Raw genomic sequence first — 15,630 nt, forward strand, 5'->3', positions numbered from 1 at the left:
TCGCCTTCTAAATCCGGCCCGCGGACGGTCCGGTAATCAGCATGTTTTTACATGAGTAGAATGTGTCCTTTTATTTAAAATGCATCTCTGGGTTATTTATGGGGCCTGCCTGGTGTTTTTACATGAGTAAAATATATCCTTTTATTTAATATGCATCTCTGGGTTATTTGTGGGGCATAGGAATTCATTCAATTTTTTTAAAAAAATATCGTCTGGCCCCCCACAAGGTCTGAGGGACAGTGGACCGGCCCCCTGCTGAAAAAGTTTGCTGACCCCTGGTTTAGTACCTGGAGCATAGCTGCCAAGTTTTCCCTTTTCTCACAAGGAAGCCTATTTTCCCTTTAAAAAAGGGAGAACTTGGCAGCTATGACCTGGAGGAAGAAAAGATTCAGGAGAAGACAAGAGGATAAGTCCTTTTTCAAACAGTGTATCATCAGACTATGGCATCTGCTGCCCAAAGATGTGGGTATAACCATCGATTTAGATGGATTTGAACAGGGATTAAACCAATTCAGGGAGGGTAAAGCTATCAATGGGCACTAGCTATTATGGTCACATATTTCCACCAGTATCAGGGCAGCACACCTTTGAGTAGTCATCTGGGAATGGGAAAAGGAAAAAGTGCTCATGCCCTGCTTGTGGGCTGAGTCTATCTGGAAGCTTTTGTGTTTCCAGGGACACACAGATTAGCCACGGTGGAAAAGAGGGTGCCAAACTAGGTATTCATTAAGGCTCTTCTCAAGTCCTTCTGTTCTTGTGAAAAGAAAATAACTGCATTTTAACCCGAGTTCAGCCTACCTCTCAACAGCAGATGTATAAGCCTTTAAGATTCCATGACTTCTAAGGGGACAGAAGCATTATCATCTTGACTTCTATTAGCAAACACCCCTAAGATTCCATAGAAGCCAGAGGTGATTCCAAATTCTACTCTCAAATCTAAAGAATTTATTTCCTCCTTGTTCACAGCAGCCAAGCTAGTTATTGCCCAGCAATGGAAGGAAGCTTCTAATAAACCAATTGAGGCTTAGGTTAACCATATCTGGAACATATCTCTATCAGAACACCTCACATGTAGAGCAGTCAAAGGCATTTCCAAAAAAGATACATTTGGCACTATTTTGACTTCTTCTTTTCCTTTTATTAATAATAAAAAAAGTTTTAATGCCATCAACGTTGGAAGAATGCTTATGAACAGGATATATTGATTAAAAACCTTTAATGAGCCACTGTGGGAGTTAGAATCATAGCATTGTAGAGCTGGAAGGGACCAATGGGTCATCTCTAGCCCAACCCCCTGTGATGCAGAAATCTCAGCAAAAGCATCCATGACAAATGGCCATCCAATCTCTGCTTAAAAACATCAGTGAAAGTAGAGTTAGATATCGACTGAAAACACTAAATGAGCCAACATGGCAGTAATGTATCATTCAGTAGGTTTTTTCCTGGGGGGACGCAGGGGTACACATACCCCTAAAGATTTTAAGAATCTAACAGGAGAAGAAACTAAAAATTATTGTTTCTTCTCTAGCATGGTGAATTGCCAGTTCCTTTGCTACACCCCCCCCCCATGGCAGCCTATAATTTGGTGATTTTCTTGAGTCAAAATGAGAGTACCCCTAAACATTTTTAGGGGGGAAAGCACTGGTATAATTAATGCTTTTTGTGATCATTTTGTAGTATTGTAGCAATGGACAAAGCTGGATTACAACCTTTAACTTTGTTTGAAGTTTTAAAATTTTAAAAAAGCAGAAGCAGCCAAAACTTTGAACCCTGAGCCCCAAGCTAATAATTTGCCTGATATGGTATGACTGCTCCAGAAAAGTACATTGTTGTTTAGCGCTTCTTATCACTGGTCCCATCACCTCCTGGCAAATAGAAGGGGAAGAAATGGAGGCAGTGAGAGATTTTACTTTCTTGGGCTCCTTGATCACTGCAGATGGTGACAGCAGTCACGAAATTAAAAGACGCCTGCTTCTTGGGAGAAAAGCAATGACAAACCTAGACAGCATCTTAAAAAGCAGAGACATCACCTTGCCGACAAAGGTCCGTATAGTTAAAGCTATGGTTTTCCCAGTAGTGATGTATGGAAGTGAGAGCTGGACCATAAAGAAGGCTGATCGCCGAAGAATTGATGCTTTTGAATTATGGTGCTGGAGGAGACTCTTGAGAGTCCCATGGACTGCAAGAAGATCAAACCTATCCATCCTGAAGGAAATCAGCCCTGAGTGCTCACTTGAAGGACAGATCCTGAAGCTGAGACACCAATACTTTGGCCACCTCATGAGAAGAGAAGACTCCCTGGAAAAGACCCTGGTGTTGGGAAAGATGGAGGGCACAAGGAGAAGGGGACAACAGAGGACGAGATGGTTGGACAGTGTTCTCAAAGCTACCAACATGAGTCTGACCGAACTGCGGGAGGCAGTGGAAGACAAGAGTGCCTGGCATGCTCTGGTCCATGGGGTCACTCGGAGTCGGACACGACTAAACAACTAAACAACAACAACAACAATTGCTGTAGTGGTATTTGGGCTCCAAGTTGATCGGAAGTCAGACTCCACACATCCTTCTGGAAATTTGCTTTTTACTTAAGCAGTTTCACCTCTGCTTTTTCCTTCTTGGCAGGTACCGTAAGTATCAGTGAGGATTTCTTCTTCTTCTTCTTCTTCTTCTTCTTCTTCTTCTTCTTCTTCTTCTTCTTCTTCTTCTTCTTCTTCTTCTTCTTCTCCTCCTCCTCCTCCTCCTCCTCCTCCTCCTCCTCCTCCTAATTTATATACTGCCCTATACCTGGTGGTCTCAGGGTGGTTCACAGAATGAAATCACAATATAAATCATAATATATAGACCTCTCCCTTTATTATATTTCTTCCACCTTGTAAGAAACTTCGTTTCTCACTGTGGTGGTATTGAGAAGTCTAAGACTTTGACTTTTTGCTTTATCTATGCCTTCTCTTTCCTGTGCTTCTAGTTTCAGAGTTCCCCATGAAGAAGGATTGATTGTTAAACTACTCTGGGAGCTGTAGCTCTTTGAGGGCAATAGAGGGTCTCCTAACAGCTCTCAGCACTCTTAACAAACTGCAGCTCCCAGAATCCTTTGGGAGAAGCCATGCCTTTTTGCAGTGGTATGATACTGCTTTAAATAGATGGTGCGAATGTGGCATTGAACATAACAAGGAGCCCATTGTATACCTTTGACACTTTACCTATTTATAACTCAAAAGGGGCTCTTTCCTTGGGCATAAGTGTTCTGAAATGGAGCAATGTACTTGTGCAGATCTTCTTTATTTTAGTGGGGCTTGAGCAGGAGATTTTTCTAATGGATTGTTGACCATCATGCAGGCTTATTGGTCTGCTATGCGGTTCCCTTGTTGTTGTTTAGTCGTGTCTGACGCTTCGTGACCCCATGGACCAGAGCACGCCAGGCACTCCTGTCTTCCACTGCCTCCCACAGTTTGGTGAGACATTCCCAGCTCTACCTATAAGTTCCTGGAAACTGAACTTGGGATCTTCTGCATGGGGAAAAGATGCTCTATCACTGTGTTGTTGAGTGAGGTGCCTTCAACTCCCTCCCCATCCCCGCCACCTCCCTCTCTGAGTGAGTGTACCTCCTTCTAGTGATGGGCCCAAATCTGTCAATTTCGATTTCTCATTTTACTATTCTTAAGTTCAGTTCTGGACATTTCCACATCTCTCTCTCTCTCTCTCTCTCTCTCTCACACACACACATGAAAATTTAGCAGCGTTTATTGTGATTTTCTCCTCACATGCATGCATTTATTCATTCATTCATTCATTCAATTCATTGAGCAGATCAGTTTCCCCCAATGTAACACATTTTCTTAATGTTCCAGTCACCAATATATGCATTCCTGAGTGCATTTTTTGTTTTTTATGCATTTCCCCACACATTACTTGGCTGGGGGAATTGCATTGCAAAATTCAGAGAAGGGGGAATTTCATTTTTTTAATAAACAATTTTTATTAAATTTTCCAATTACAAATCAATTATAACACATCAATTATTTCAAATTATACAAATACAATCAATTAAACAGAATATTATGCCAAATCATACAATATTTTGACTTCCCATGCTTCAGAATAAAGGGATTCTAAATAACGTTTCGCCCTGCCATCCTAGTTCTAATGTCCAAATCTTCCTCGTAATCCATTCTATTCCCGATCTTTTCCCATCAAATCCTCTAGATGTTATCTCCTCTCTTATCACAGCTTTTGAGATGAGCAGCAAATGAGATTTGAGAGAAAATCGTTCTTCTGTGTGGGTTTTTTTTTGTCCAATCCAACCTACCCGTAAATCCCCTCTTAGACAGCTTTTCTAGGTGGAACACAGCCAATTAGCAGAGAAGGGTGAATTTCAAATGATGGTGGTAGCTCATGATTTGTGAATTAGAAAGGTCTGCCTATAAATGCAAGCTTAGCCCAATTTCTGCCCCTTCCTTCCCTACCTCCTCCTTTCTCTGCCCATTCATATGCCCTCTGGCCCTAATCCACGCAAGAGAGCACAAAGCAGGTGGAAACAGCTATCTCATGTCCTTCCCCTGGACATTGCTGGAATGCTCAGAGAGGGCAGGGGAACCGTGGGGGAGGCAGTAAGGAGAGAGAGCAGAACCAGGATGCTCTGGGAATCAGCAGTGGGTTCCCAAACAGGCATGAGCCTCAACAGTTGCCTAACAGTGCCAACTACTGATGCCAACCCTGAGCGACCTCAATTTGGTCCTGGCCCTATTTACCCCTGGCATGCTCTTCCATGGGGTCACGAAGAGTCAGACATGACTCATCGACTAAACAACAATAACAACTGTTTACCCCACTGTAAAGGAAAAGAAAAGAAATTCTCCAGTAGGCTACCTGTGTCTCCTTACCTGTAGTTAGTATAACAAAGAAGGGGCTAGGTATGCTTTTGGTCTATCCTACACTTGTAGAACTGTAGAGTTGGAAGGGACACCAAGGGTCATCCAGTCCAACCCCTTTGCAGTGCAGGAATCTCAACTAAATCACCCATAGCAGGTGGCCATCCAACCTCTGCTTAAAACCCTCTGAGCAAGGAGAGTCTACCACCTCTTGTGGAAGTCTGCTCTCCACTGACTCAGTAGGGTTCTTCTCAGGTCCTTCTGTTGTTATGAAAAGGAACTGCATTTAAACTCCTGTTCAACCTACCTCCAGTAACTGACACATAGGCCTTTAAGATTCCACATCTCTTAAAGTGACAGAACCATAAGTCACCACAACAGACGGGTGCCTTCCTTGGCATGGAATCAACCAGACAACTGTGGGGAACTGACAATTCACTCTGCCATTGGTCAGCCCTAGCTGCTCATTCAAGTACCAAACTTAGATGACTTGAGACCCGTCAAGTGAGAATACAGCCCTATAGCCACATGGGGCAGACCACCAAAGTCTGTCAATAACACCCTGCCACCACACACAAAAAGCCAGGACTGAGCCCTTGGTGATTCACCCACCCCCCTCCTATGATGATGTGCTGACACAACTGTAACGATCAAGCTCCTTACACAACTTCAATGTTGCCATGGTTGACACTTCAGTCCTCTTCCAAACTTCACTTTAAAACTGTATGTAGCTGAGTTATGGGTGCCAACTTTGGGCTGTGGATTTGACTCGCACCACAAAGAAGCAACTTTATGCATCCTAGGGGCCTATGAAATGAAACTGTTCTCACAGTTAGGAAACTGCCAGAAAGCCCTCGGAGCTGGATCTCAATGTTCAGGCTGAACAATGGGGGTCTTGACACAAATTACAATTAACAACAAAAAAAAAAGAATTACAATTCAATTTGCAATTGATTTCAACCTGAGGTTTATTTTCACTCTGTGAATCAGAGAAAATTCCTCCAGAAGGCCTAATTGCAGTTGGAAAAAGTCACCTATAGATAGAAGGAAGACTCGATTGAATACAGAGCTGATGCCATCCCATGCAAGTGCCTCTTATGAGAGGATCTTCAGGAGCAGGAGCCCAGAGAAGGTTGGAAGAAGGAGATCAGAGCACTGAGCTCCCCGAGAAACATCTGGTGAACATTCTGCCTTCCTGAGCTCATCAGAACCCCCCAACATGGGAGTGCGGCCAGTTTTCATTGAGGTGCAGACAAACTCACTAGTGCAGCCTTTAAGGGTCCTGTCCACAACTTTTCCTGGAAATGGAAGACAGGAGAAGATGTTAATTTCTTCCAGCTATTCTCCAAACCAGTAAATCCCATCTAGATGAAATTTACCCTGTCCTTGCTACTAAACAAATCTGGTACTTATGGAATGGAGCTCAAAAAAATGGCTAGCAATCCCATGGGGATGAGCAAGTATGTCAATTTCAGTTTCTCTTTTCTCCAATCTTAAATCCAGATCTCCACATTTTCATATCACTTTGTGTGTTTTTTTAACATCCCCCATGAAAACACATCAAAAATTTAGTATGTTTCTCCCAACACACACACATTTGCATGCAATTTTGCCAATAATCCTATATAATAAAGTCCCTGTGTCTCTGCGTCCAGATTCCCTGTGTCCCGTTTTCCGCGCTACTGAGCATGTGTCCCAGGGACACAGGGATTGGACGCAGAGACTGCACACACACACACACACACACACACACACACACACACGCTCTCCCCACCCCACCCCACCCCCCTGCCCTGCACTGGCTCAATAAGCAGTTAAAACAGAGGCCACCAGGTGGAAGGCAGGAGCAGGCAGCAAGGCCCCCTAAGCAGGGCAGGCCCTCTCTCAACGTGCCCAAGGGCCTGAGGAGGAAGCCGGGACGACCAAAAAATCGAGGCCCCGGCTTCTCCTCACTAACAGGCCCGAAATTGAGGCCCAAACAGCGCAAGCAACCGGGAGACCCCCGCTGGGCCGGAACAGCCAGGAAAGGAGCGGGGAGGCCACCGAATGCTCAGCGCCAACCGTGGGACCCTCAGAAAGTGCCGGGGCGGGCGCAAGCCCCCCGGACAGCAAAGCTCCCTCCCGGACGCAGCAGGTGACTGAAAAACAGCCGCGGAGGCCAACAAAAGTAGCGGGAGCCACCCCCCGAAAAACTGGGTGTACACCCCGGAGCAGCCGCCCGGGCCGTCCAGGAGCCAGAATTCGGCCACTGGGCCCTGGCAGCAGCAGCGCTGTTGACAAGGAAAAATTAGGAACCAAACGGCAGGCACAAAAAGCGCGCGAAAACAGGGTGGGGAGGGATCCGCACTCCAAACACAAGCTTCGGAGGGGGTAAAGGAAGAAATACCCCCCGCACCCCCCAGCCGAGCCCGGGTTGTAAAGGTAAAAGGGGGGGGCTTTGGCTTGGGGTTTGGGAACGGGGGGGGGGAGAAAATTAGGGATAAATTAAGGATCAAAGGGAGGGGGAGGAACAATCAATTAGACAAGGAATAAAAGCCCCCCACGCGCCGCTGCCACCGAAAAAGGCCGAATGTTCTAGCGCCCATTTATTAAATGGGCTGAATGACACTAGTCCTATATAATAAAGTCCCTGTGTCTCTGCGTCCAGATTCCCTGTGTCCCGTTTTCCGCGCTACTGAGCATGTGCCCCAGGGACACAGGGATTGGACGCAGAGACTGCACACACACACGCGCGCGCTCTCCCCACCCCACCCCCACCCCTCTGCCCTGCACTGGCTCAATAAGCAGTTAAAACAGAGGCCATCAGGTGGAAGGCAGGAGCAGGCAGCAAGGCTCCTAAGCAGGGCGGGCCCTCTCTCAACGTGCCCAAGGGCCTGAGGAGGAATCCGGGACGACCAAAAAATCGAGGCCCCGGCTTCTCCTCACTAACAGGCCCAAAATTGAAAAAGGCCACCGAAAAAGGCCGAATGTTCTAGCGCCCGTTTATTTTATAAGTTGACTCTGTATTTCGGTTGGAAAGTTTTTGTATTTCTTCTTTTTTGTATTTTGTATTCATACAGTACATATTGGAAAATAAAAGAGTTTGCTTTTAAAAAAAAATCCACCACGTTGCAATCATGGGTTTTGGCATCCAAGAATAAAGTTGCACATTACAGGAGGCAAATTATGCAAAGAACTCCTCCTCTAAATGTGTCCCACACTCTGTTCTTCTCTCACTATAATGAATTTATAATTTGAAATAAATTGCTAATGTAATGCTGAGCTAATGCAAGAGCCCCCAAACCTGGTGGGGCTATCAATGGTCCCTTGATCTTTAATGGCACAGCTGCCCTCGCACTTCTGGTGAAACTCTTCTAGAAATCATTGCTGCCTAGGAACACAAGAACTGCTGCACTAGGTCAGACCAAGGGTCCCATCGCCGACAGCAAGGACAGGTCCCAGGGTTCGGAGAAGCGCTGCGCAAGCGCTTCTCCGAACCCCGGGATGTTCTAGCGCCCGTTATTGAACGGGCTGAAATACACTAGTAATAATAATAATAAAGCAGCAAATTACCCTAACAGAATGCATTTTTGTACACACGCCTTGGTTAGAGAACTGCATAGTGAAATTCAGCAAGGTGCCAATTCCGAAAGACAAACGTTTGTGTTGCAAAATGAGATCAAAGCATTCACGTAAGAAGCAAATGCAATGGAAGCAATTTAAAGAAGAGAATTAGAGGTGGGTATTTTGTTTGATATAAAAACTCATGTCTTGAAGAATGTGCCTTAAATAAGCATGGCTCTGTTTACACATGATCCTATGTGAAAATAGGTGGAAAGGAGGATTTGGGGTCCCAGGTCTTGCTGCATCTGGGGTTGCACTTACCAGAATACAGGTGTGCAGATATAGCAAAGCAGTATATGTTGGCTCCCGTGCAATTCACCACCTCCTCTTTGCATGTGTTTGACCATTCGTGGCAGGCAGGGCACTGCTTTCCATTAAAATCCCCTTCTAATGGTGGCACTGAAAACAAGTGTAGAAACATTCAAGGATCTGGAAGAGGCAGCTCAGAGTTTACAGCTTTGGAGGCTGATGGCATGCTCCATTCTGACTTCAGCCTAATGATCCCTGGCATGCAACCAGCCTGCTAAGCAGTAATGAGTCTCCATAAGCAGGGCCGTCCTTACCCAAGGGGTCCAAGGGCTGCAGGGCACCCGGGCGCCGAATTCTGAGTGGCACAAAATGTATACCTACTGTATACCGGTCCTTCTCAATCAGTGGCAGTGAAAAGCGATGGAGCGAAAGTCCCTGCCCCCCTCCTCCGTTGCTCTGTTACTTACTCCGTGGTGTCAAATATTCCCGAATATTCCCGAAGAACAAAAACACTTATTTCCACCCTCTCCCAAGAAAAGCTCAACAACTTTGCGTTCACCCCCCCCCCAAAAAAATGTGGGGGTGGCTAAACGTAATTTGCAGGCACTGCGCGGCTCTTTGCACCCCGGCAGTGCATATGCTAAAGACGGCCCTGCTTACGGAGACTTTATGTACGTTTATTTACAAAGCTTTATGTACGTTTGTTTACAAAGAGGGGGAAAAACATCTCCACAGCAAAACTTCCCGCCCTCTCTCGGCAAAGGAGTTGTTCAGACTGACTCAGAATCCCTTCCCCAACAGGAAGGATGCCAGAACTCTGCCTTTCTCCTCCTCCCCTTCAGCAACTCTCTGAGCCTCTCCAATCTCCTAGTACAGGGACTGAAACCTGGCCTACCCCCCACCCCCCGCTCTGGCTGCCTTCCAACTCTCCTTTCACCCTGAGAGCTAACAGTGTCTTGCCTGGGAAGGAAGGGGTGTGGGCTTTGTTCTCTTACTCACACAGACAGCTCTCAGCTGAAGAGTCAGCTCCTTGCACAATTTCCAAAACTGACCCTTCTGCTGCGCCCGGGGGGGGGCACAATCCTGACATTCCGCTGCCAATGCTCAGTCCAAAATGGCGCCAGCCACCGGTGGGCAAAAGCAATGCTAAATAAATTTTGACAGGGGATGGGGTTCACTCTTGAAGGAGGCATCCGCCAGCAGCTAGTAACCTTCCAGATTAAACCCCAACTCCATGTTTAAAGGCTGTTTGGTAAGAGTGGCAGACAGGACCTCCCCTGACCGCCATGAGTTACAGGGAACCAGGCAGAGGGCCTTCTCGGTGGTAGACCTCTCATCAGATGTCAAGGAGATAAAGAACTACACAACTTTTAGATGATCTTTGGCAATCACTCGTAGCCGAGTAAGATTGTCGAAGGCAGCCCTGTATCGGGAAGTTTTTAATGCTTGACATTTTATTATGTTTTCATATTCTGCTGGAAGCCACCCAGAGCACTTGGGGAAACCCATTCAAATGGGCGGGGTATGAATGATGATGATGATGTTTGGATTGGATTCAAACTGTGCCTGCAAATGGACATTTCTTCCTCTGCAAACTGGCAAGCTGTCTGGAAAGGTCCTCCAGAGGGAGTCATTGACAGTGCACATCAGAGGTGTTTTCATGGGACAGGGTCAGAGGTTAGTGGTCTGTGGTTGCAGAGGGTTGAGGACTCCTTGCTATTTTTGCACAGGGTCCCTGCCTCCAGCATTCTACTGATAAGTAAATTGTTTAATTGTACAATTGAAATAGAAAATAACTCTATATGTCTGTCTGTGTACCGCTGACAGCACAATATGGAAACGTTTGTCCACTGAAGCTAAGCAAAAGAGTTGCAAAGAGCCTAACAGGAAATGATTAACTGAGAATGCAGCTCTGCTAGCTCTGTCACGAGGTGTTTAACTTAGATCACACAAGAAAGGATTGTGTTACAGGTCTCCATTTTGGGCATGAGAGTTAGCTCTTGGTTCTCAAGCACTGAAGAGAAAGGATGTTTAAGCCATTCTCTCCCCAAGAACACAGCCTCAGGCTGCAATGCAAGCAGTTTGGAGAGGCAGTGTTTTGCTTTCAGCTCTAGATAGAAAGAAATTGGTATTTTGAAGATATTTTGCTTCCTATCTGGAAAGGTCAGGGTTTGAATCTGAGATTCCATGATGGGGGAAGAAGCATGGGGAGAGGATCAAACACACACACACACACACACACCAACAAATGATAGACATACAGTTAGGTTTAACTGTGCCACAGAACTTCTCATTGCAGCAGAAGGCAACTGTCCTTAAAGCTTTCCCAGGTCCAAAGTACAATTCCATAGCAGCATTGGCACAGTCGTCCTCAGTGACGCACTCTTTGTCTACACTGCGTTCAGCTTTTCCACCTACAATGGATGAGAGGGAGTGGGTCAATCTGATTTCACCACATTTCTTTCTTTCTTTTTCCTTTCTTTCTTTCCTACATTAAGTATATCGCACCTGTTCCTCCAAGGAACTCAAGTCAGCCGCCGTGGTTTGCTTCATTCAGAGCTCATGACATCCATGTAAGGAAGCTTAGACTGAGAGATCGGGCCAAGATCACCCAATAAGCTTTTTTGGTCTCCCCAGCCTTAGTCCAATACTCTAGATAAAAAGGTAAAGAACCCCTGGACAGTTAAGTCCCATCAAAGGCGACTATGGGGTTGTGGGGCTCACAGAAATGCCGTTTACCTTCCTGCTTCAGCGGTACCTATTTATCTACTTGCACTGGTGTGCTTTCAAACTGCTAGGTTGGCAGGAGCTGGCTTAAAGCAAAGAGAGCTCACCCCTATCAAGGGGATTCGAACTGTCGAACTTCCAATCAGCAAGCCGAAGAGGCTCAGTGGTTTAGACCACAACACCACCCGTGTCCCTTCCAACACTCTAAACCAGTGTAGCAAGTGTGTCGTGAAGATTCAAGGACAACCAAAGAAACATTTAAACAAGAAGAGTGAGCGGACTTCCGCAAGTGGGGAGCAACCACAGAAAAGGCCCATTCTCATGTTGCTGCCCTTCTGACCTCTCACAAAGGAGCCTCATGAAGAAGGGCCTCAGATGATGACCACAGTGTCCGTTGTCAGTCCATGAGGTATTGCAGTCCTGAGCTGTTTAATGCTCGATAGGTCCAAACCAGCGCTTTGAATTGGGCCTGAAAACTAATGGGCAGTTAGCGCAGTAGATGCATGACTCAACCAGTTTGTTCATTGAGGTGATTACTGAAGATAAGATGAGACAAGGACCTGTCCAACATGCAATCCCTGCCCTAACAGTCAGTGTCCTTGGCTGACCCTGTCCTGTGCCCACTTGTCCTGAGGGGAAGGGTCGTAGCTCAGTGGTAGACCACCTGCTGTGGATGCAGAAAATCCCAGGTTCCCTCCCCAGCATCTCCAGGTAGGACTTGGAGGAAGACTCCCTGTCTGAGATCCTGGACAGGTCAGCGTAGACCATACTGAGCCAGGTGGACCAACATTCTGACTCCTCCTCCTATGTTCCAATAACCTCGATCCCACTCACGTAGAGTATTTTCGGAGTATGCAACCATGCAGGTATCTTTCCCGGGAGGGCAGGTCCTCCGTGTGCCATTGCAGATGTATCCTTCGCTCGAACAAACTTCACATGTTACAGATGCTCCTGGAGAAAGAGGAAGGTGGCAGGCCTTTTTAAAAAATGACTAACCCTATTTGTGTGATTAAGCTTTATTGAAAACGGTTATTAATGCTGTATTCTAAATTGCTTCCAAAGCTGGGGGTTTTAAAAAACAAAAATCAAATCAAATCAAATCAATAACCTTTATTAGGCATGACAAATTCAGAAGCTTCAGAACAAAATTATGAATAAAACATTCGCATTATAAACTTCATTAAATAAAATACATATTAATTGATGTAATATTTTAGAACAATATATCAATTTTCAATTAGCATCCCCTGGTCCTCTCCACAGTGGCCCAATCTCTCTGCATAAACCGAGCACAAAAACTCAGCCACCACTAAAGTAACTCCATCATTATTATCTGACAATAACCCCTGAATAGTTGGCATCCACCTGCAAAGCATCCAGCAATCATCTTCTCGCATTAATACCGTAATTACAGGAAAAGAAAATGTGGTCCAATGTATCTGGTTCATTCTTCCCGCATTTACATAAACGTTCGGCTTTTGGGAGAGCTAGATATCTTCCTTCTGTCTCCATAGAGGGGAACACGTTGAATCTAGCCAACATGAAGAGCCTGCACCCTTCCTGACTCTTCAAGTTTGCCATATATCCCCCTTTAAAGTCTCTACACATTGGGAGGTTCAGGTGTAATGGGGAGCAGGTGCTGCGCCCCGCCATCTCAAGTAGAGAGTGCTTTTCCCTATAAGAGTCTTTCTAATAATTTTCCAGACGTCTTTGGGGTCAACGTTTTCAAAATCAGTTATCTTTAGTCCTATTGAGTTCAACTTTCTCCTGCAAGTCAGTGATAGGTTATAGCTTATATTATCACTTAGAAGGTCGTAAAGGAGAGAGTTAGGAGATAGGGCTTTATTATGAAGGAAGATCCAGTATTTCAAAGTCCTCAGCCATGCTCTTATTGATAGAGGTAGTATTCCTAGCTCGCAGCATATTGACTCATATTTAACAGAGTTTGTAAGTCCAAATAATGACCTCAAGAGGGATGCATGGAATTTGTCCAACTTCTTGAGGTCACCTGAAATCCATAGTGGGGCGCCATATAAAAGTTGCGGGCAAAGTTTCATATCAATTACTTGCAGTGCCGCTGGAATATATCTATTTCCTTCAGGGGAGAAAAAATGAGATTTGATATGGTGGGCTGTCCCTTTGGCCTTGGCTATTGCCACAGAGATATGTGCATTCCAGTTCATGTTATTTTTAAATAGAATCCCCAGATAATTAATCTGCTTCACTTCCTATATTAGATGTCCACTAATTATATAGTCTTTTGGGTTTCCTCTCTTTTTAAACTGCATAATTTTGGTCTTCCCGTAATTGATCAAAAATCAAATCAAATTTTAAAAATAATAATTAAAGATTAAAAAGACCTTGGAAACGCCTTCCGTCATATATGCCTGCCAGTCACGTGATGCCAACTCGCATCTGACCCCAGCTACCCCAGTGGAATAAATCTCCCGCGAGTGAGCCATCCTTCCATACCTGTTGTAAGGAGGGCAAAGAAGGTGGAGAGTTTCAGGAGATCCTGCATGGCGATGGTAAGGGGAGAGCCAGAGAAACTGTGTCCAAGGTGAATTGAATACCCTGGCTGAAAGGACCTGAAACAACAGTGGGGGGGACCCAGTCAGCTGACCTGGGTAAAATGCCCAGAGGATCTTGAAGAAGTTCCTCTGGGCGGCTCCCAACAGGATATTAAAAACACGATAAAACATCAAACATTAAAACTTCCCTAAACAGGGCTGCCTTCAGATATCTTCTAAAAGTCAGATAGTTGTTTATTTTCTTGACATCTGATGGGAGGGCGTTCCACAGGCTGGGTGCCACCACCAAGAAGGCCCTCTGCCTGGTTCCCTGGAACCTCACTTCTCGCAGGGAGGGAACTGCCAGAAGGCCCTTGGAGCTGGACCTCAGTGTCTGGGCAGAACAATGGGGGTGGAGACACTCCTGCAGGTATACTGGGCCAAGGTCATTTAGGGCTTTAAAGGTCAGCACCAACACTTTGAATTGTGCTTGGAAACACACTGGGAGCCAATGTATATCTTTCAGGACCGGCGTTATATGATCTCGGCAGCCGTTCCCAGGCACCAATCTAGCTGCCGCATTCTGGATTATTTGTAGTTTCCAGGTCACCTTCAAAGGTAGCCCCAAACTATTCGGTTTACAAACTCTGCAAAACCAGAAGTAGTGTCCTGCTTTGCGAACTTTACCTCGGTCTAAGAACGGAAGCTGAAGGGTGGAAGCCAGTGGCAGCGGGAGGCCTTATTAGGGAAAGCACACCTCGGTTTAAGAGAGGTTTTGGTTTAAAAACGGACTTCCAGAACGGATTAAGTTCATAAACCGAGGTACCACTGTACTGAGTGATGGGGGAGATCTGTCCATTTCAGTTTCTCTCATTTTTTCCAATCCTGAATTTGGTCCCCCACATTTTAATATTATTATTTATTAAATTTGTATGGCATCCGATACCCGCAGGTCTCAGGGCAGTGACAACATAAAATCACAATATAAAGTCAGTCAGTCAGTCAATGTTTATTACAGCAAACAGCCAGCATATCAAACCAGAAATTCTGCATAATTCTCTACATAAACAATAAAAATGACTGATATGGGGTTTTAACAGTCAATATACTAATTAAATGTACAGTACTTAAAATACAGGTCCAGAGGAATAAAACACCATAAAAAAACAAGAGATTTAACTAAAAGCTGTAGCAGCAATATCATCGTCGGAGGGCAGGACAAATTGTAATATGTTATTCAATAAAAGAGATTTACGTTTTTTAAGAGCTAAGGTGCAAAATTTGGCCACAGCGTAGGATACTGAGCTCACTATATAAAAACACAAAATACATTATAAAAACAAAATCAGCCCCAAAACTACCACCACCACCACCCCCTTTCCACATCAGTGTATGTTTTTTTGAAAAGTCCTCATGGAAACCCACCAGCATTTTAGTGCGAATTTCTCCCGATATAAACATGTTTCTCTGCAGTTTTTCTGAATGTACACCTTTTTGCAAAGCAAATTTCCTATAATACAATGTCTCTTGGGAACAACAGCTTGCATGGTTTCTTGCCAGAGACGGATAACTGTGGAAGATGGATTTGTGTTCATAGGAACCATAGGCAGCAGGAAGCACCATCAAAGCATTCTTGACATATGCCTGTCAAGCCTCTGCTTAAAGACCTCCAG

This window comes from Zootoca vivipara, chromosome 6, assembly GCF_963506605.1.
Source record: "Zootoca vivipara chromosome 6, rZooViv1.1, whole genome shotgun sequence".
Classification (NCBI taxonomy): Eukaryota; Metazoa; Chordata; class Lepidosauria; order Squamata; family Lacertidae; genus Zootoca; species Zootoca vivipara.